Source organism: Schistocerca cancellata, unplaced genomic scaffold (genome assembly GCF_023864275.1).
Source record: "Schistocerca cancellata isolate TAMUIC-IGC-003103 unplaced genomic scaffold, iqSchCanc2.1 HiC_scaffold_678, whole genome shotgun sequence".
Lineage (NCBI taxonomy): Eukaryota > Metazoa > Arthropoda > Insecta > Orthoptera > Acrididae > Schistocerca > Schistocerca cancellata.
This window is the reverse complement of record NW_026046689.1, coordinates 30001-35000: the sequence shown is the minus strand read 5'-3', so window position 1 is coordinate 35000 and position 5000 is coordinate 30001. Positions and strand designations below refer to the sequence as shown.

At 52.8% G+C, this 5000-nt stretch overlaps 1 non-coding gene across 1 annotated transcript in view; it reads left to right on the top strand.

Moving 5' to 3' along the window:
• Nucleotides 1-4242: 4242 nt before the first annotated feature.
• LOC126139149 (small subunit ribosomal RNA) overlaps nt 4243-5000 on the top strand; it is a 1909-nt gene continuing 1151 nt past the window's right edge. Inside the window, exon 1 of the ribosomal RNA XR_007528592.1 lies at nt 4243-5000. This exon is cut by the window's right edge and continues 1151 nt beyond it. This is a non-coding gene — a ribosomal RNA (small subunit ribosomal RNA).

The following is a 5000-nucleotide window of genomic DNA, read 5'->3' as shown; positions in this document are numbered from 1 at the left end:
CTATGATAACCACACCAGGGGGTCCAATTCTAAAATAGAATATCCCACCCGTCCGACATCCACAATTGCTCAGATAAGCCACCAACACCCACACATGTCCTACACAGGGGTGCACCCAACACCACCACACTGCCTCCTGTTACGGCACAGAAACAATGGCAGGAAATAATCACACAGGTCTGCCGCTCCCTTGCCGCAACCACAGACGCGGCGCGCCTCCAGTCACGAGCGAAAAGCGCATCCTGACGAGACATAACTGCTGTGACATACTGAAGCTGCCTCAGACATTCACTTACAATGATCACTACCAACGAACCTCGGCCCCCCCCCCCCAACACACTCTCTTACCACGTTGTGTACTGTAATCCAACCCATTTCGCACCTTAACCTAACCCATTTTGCACCTTAACTTAACCAAATTCGTAACGCAATTTGTACCGCAATGTAACGCAATGTGTACCGCAATGTAACGCAATGTGTACCGCAATGTAACGCAATGTGTACCGCAATGTACCGCAATGTGTACCGCAATGTACCGCAATGTGTACCGCAATGTGTAACGCAATGTGTAACGCAATGTGTACCGCAATGTGTACCGCAATGTGTAACGCAATGTGTACCGCAATGTGTAACGCAATGTGTACCGCAATGTGTAACGCAATGTGTACCGCAATGTAACGCAATCTGTACCGCAATGTAACGCAATTTGTACCGCAATGTAACGCAATTTGTACCGCAATGTAACGCAATTTGTACCGCAATGTAACGCAATTTGTACCGCAATGTAACGCAATTTGTACCGCAATGTAACGCAATTTGTACCGCAATGTAACGCAATTTGTACCGCAATGTAACGCAATTTGTACCGCAATGTAACGCAATTTGTACCGCAATGTAACGCAATTTGTACCGCAATGTAACGCAATTTCTACCTTAACCTAACCCACGTTGTGCCTTAACCTAACCCACGTTGTGCCTTAACCTAACCCACGTTGTGCCTTAACCTAACCCACGTTGTGCCTTAACCTAACCCACGTTGTGCCTTAACCTAACCCACGTTGTGCCTTAACCTAACCCACGTTGTGCCTTAACCTAACCCACGTTGTGCCTTAACCTAACCCACGTTGTGCCTTAACCTAACCCACGTTGTGCCTTAACCTAACCCACGTTGTGCCTTAACCTAACCCACGTTGTGCCTTAACCTAACCCACGTTGTGCCTTAACCTAACCCACGTTGTGCCTTAACCTAACCCACGTTGTGCCTTAACCTAACCCACGTTGTGCCTTAACCTAACCCAAGTTGTGCCTTAACCTAACCCAAGTTGTGCCTTAACCTAACCCAAGTTGTGCCTTAACCTAACCCAAGTTGTGCCTTAACCTAACCCAAGTTGTGCCTTAACCTAACCCAAGTTGTGCCTTAACCTAACCCAAGTTGTGCCTTAACCTAACCCAAGTTGTGCCTTAACCTAACCCAAGTTGTGCCTTAACCTAACCCACGTTGTGCCTTAACCTAACCCAAGTTGTGCCTTAACCTAACCCACGTTGTGCCTTAACCTAACCCACGTTGTGCCTTAACCTAACCCACGTTGTGCCTTAACCTAACCCACGTTGTGCCTTAACCTAACCCACGTTGTGCCTTAACCTAACCCACGTTGTGCCTTAACCTAACCCACGTTGTGCCTTAACCTAACCCACGTTGTGCCTTAACCTAACCCACGTTGTGCCTTAACCTAACCCACGTTGTGCCTTAACCTAACCCACGTTGTGCCTTAACCTAACCCACGTTGTGCCTTAACCTAACCCACGTTGTGCCTTAACCTAACCCACGTTGTGCCTTAACCTAACCCACGTTGTGCCTTAACCTAACCCACGTTGTGCCTTAACCTAACCCACGTTGTGCCTTAACCTAACCCACGTTGTGCCTTAACCTAACCCAAGTTGTGCCTTAACCTAACCCAAGTTGTGCCTTAACCTAACCCAAGTTGTGCCTTAACCTAACCCAAGTTGTGCCTTAACCTAACCCAAGTTGTGCCTTAACCTAACCCAAGTTGTGCCTTAACCTAACCCAAGTTGTGCCTTAACCTAACCCAAGTTGTGCCTTAACCTAACCCAAGTTGTGCCTTAACCTAACCCACGTTGTGCCTTAACCTAACCCACGTTGTGCCTTAACCTAACCCACGTTGTGCCTTAACCTAACCCACGTTGTGCCTTAACCTAACCCACGTTGTGCCTTAACCTAACCCACGTTGTGCCTTAACCTAACCCACGTTGTGCCTTAACCTAACCCACGTTGTGCCTTAACCTAACCCACGTTGTGCCTTAACCTAACCCACGTTGTGCCTTAACCTAACCCACGTTGTGCCTTAACCTAACCCACGTTGTGCCTTAACCTAACCCACGTTGTGCCTTAACCTAACCCACGTTGTGCCTTAACCTAACCCAAGTTGTGCCTTAACCTAACCCACGTTGTGCCTTAACCTAACCCAAGTTGTGCCTTAACCTGCTCTGTAATTGGCATATGACACGTTACATTAATCCAGTGTTGTCTAACCACAACCCTCTGAATATAGTTCGCTACTCGCACCGCCCACCCTCTTGTGTATCGTTTCATGTTCAACACTTCGCAAGTGTTGCTTACTTTTTACATGCTCCCGCTGTACACTGTAATGTGGACGACTGCAGGATGTACATCGCCCCCACCCTCCCCCCTGCCTTCGCACGCTGGTCGTTCAGGTGCTTGCGTGTTCAATGCCCTTCGCAGCTGTTCACTGGCATTCGCATGTCGAAGCGCTCAGTCTACGTCGTGGTACGGCCTGTGTCCACTGTCCGCTGATGTCGTAAGCTTAACCCTCACATTGTACTGCACATAGGTCCGTATGTACTGCATGATACGCTGTGGCACATGTGTGACCGTACAACGACTGCGCCCAACAACAGCGAACCATACGGTCCAAATGTTGTGCACTCAGCCACGTGCCGTCTCCCCATAACAGCTACATTGCAGTGTGGTACGCCATAGAGACGTGTGGGATTAACGGACGCCCTGGATGGCGATCAGCATGAGCCGTCTGTTGATGTAGTGGCGCGTGTATTCAAACGTAGTCGTCTCTTCTCACACAGTGTGATAGCATGGTGCACCGCGTTCCACATCTGCGACATGGTACAGATGCTGGTTGACAGTCGGTCTCGTAATGGACATCGCATACGTAGGGGGCCACCTCCCACGTGTTCTCTAGTCGTGCACATTTTGTTGCGTGTATGTGGGCAGACGTAGTGTGTCGTGACACCTAACAGACAGGTATGCAATAATCGTTGCATTTGCAAACTGGGATGGACGTCTACGTTTGCTGGTGACGTTACGCAAATGAACAACTGGTAAACCCATTGTGGTGCGGTTGTTGTTGCTGGAGGTAAATCAGTAAGGGCAAATCTGTGTGTGAAGCGATACGCGGCGGTGGCTGGGTGGGACCGTCCCCGGCCGGTGAGGGGGGGCCGCCCGGCGTGCTGGCCGCGCGGTGCGTGGGCGCACGCGCTACAGCCGGCTGGTGGGGGCGCCCAGTGGCAGGCGCGCCGGCCGACGGACGCGGCAGGCGGCGCAGCTGCGCGCCGGGGCACCCTGCGCGCGGCGCCGGGCGGCCAAAGTGGGTCCTCGCGGGCCCGGTGCGAAGCGCGGTGGACATCTGCAGTGTGCTGGTCCGACTGAGGACTGTGTGCGTTGAGGATGCGCCGCCGCCCGGCACTCGGCGCCGCGACGCCGTCTGCTGCTCGGTCGCCCCAGCGGTTCTCGCTGGTGGTTTGTATCGCAGTTGTGCAGACGTGTTGGCACGTGCGCTGTGCTGGGAGAGTTCGCTTCGGCACCCACGTGGGGCCTTTGCCCTTCTGTGGCGCTGGCGTTGGAGCTGCCGGTCACCGTAGGTGGCGCGTGTTGTCTCCCGCCGGCAATGCCACGACAGCACGCTCCCGGGCCTCTGTCGGCAGCGGCAAGCTCAGTTGGGAGCACGGGTGGTCGCACCTAAAGCGTCTACTCGCCTAACTCCGGGCGATTGCGCCTCTCTCGAACCCGACCAAGTACTTAGGACGGCGCTGCGCGCCGCCGGGACCTGAGAGGGTTTCGAGGTGTATTGTGCAGGGGAGCTCAGCCTCCTCCTGTTTGCAGAATAATTGAGCGGACGCTTGCGTGTTCGCGCGGGCCCCTGGGACACACTCCCGGGCGGCCGGCTGCTCAGCTCTAGTTGACGCAGCTCCCTGGTTGATCCTGCCAGTAGTCATATGCTTGTCTCAAAGATTAAGCCATGCATGTCTCAGTACAAGCCGCATTAAGGTGAAACCGCGAATGGCTCATTAAATCAGTTATGGTTCCTTAGATCGTACCCACGTTACTTGGATAACTGTGGTAATTCTAGAGCTAATACATGCAAACAGAGTCCCGACCAGAGATGGAAGGGACGCTTTTATTAGATCAAAACCAATCGGTCGGCTCGTCCGGTCCGTTTGCCTTGGTGACTCTGAATAACTTTGGGCTGATCGCACGGTCCTCGTACCGGCGACGCATCTTTCAAATGTCTGCCTTATCAACTGTCGATGGTAGGTTCTGCGCCTACCATGGTTGTAACGGGTAACGGGGAATCAGGGTTCGATTCCGGAGAGGGAGCCTGAGAAACGGCTACCACATCCAAGGAAGGCAGCAGGCGCGCAAATTACCCACTCCCGGCACGGGGAGGTAGTGACGAAAAATAACGATACGGGACTCATCCGAGGCCCCGTAATCGGAATGAGTACACTTTAAATCCTTTAACGAGTATCTATTGGAGGGCAAGTCTGGTGCCAGCAGCCGCGGTAATTCCAGCTCCAATAGCGTATATTAAAGTTGTTGCGGTTAAAAAGCTCGTAGTTGGATTTGTGTCCCACGCTGTTGGTTCACCGCCCGTCGGTGTTTAACTGGCATGTATCGTGGGACGTCCTGCCGGTGGGGCGAGCCGAAGGCGTGCGACCGCCTCGTG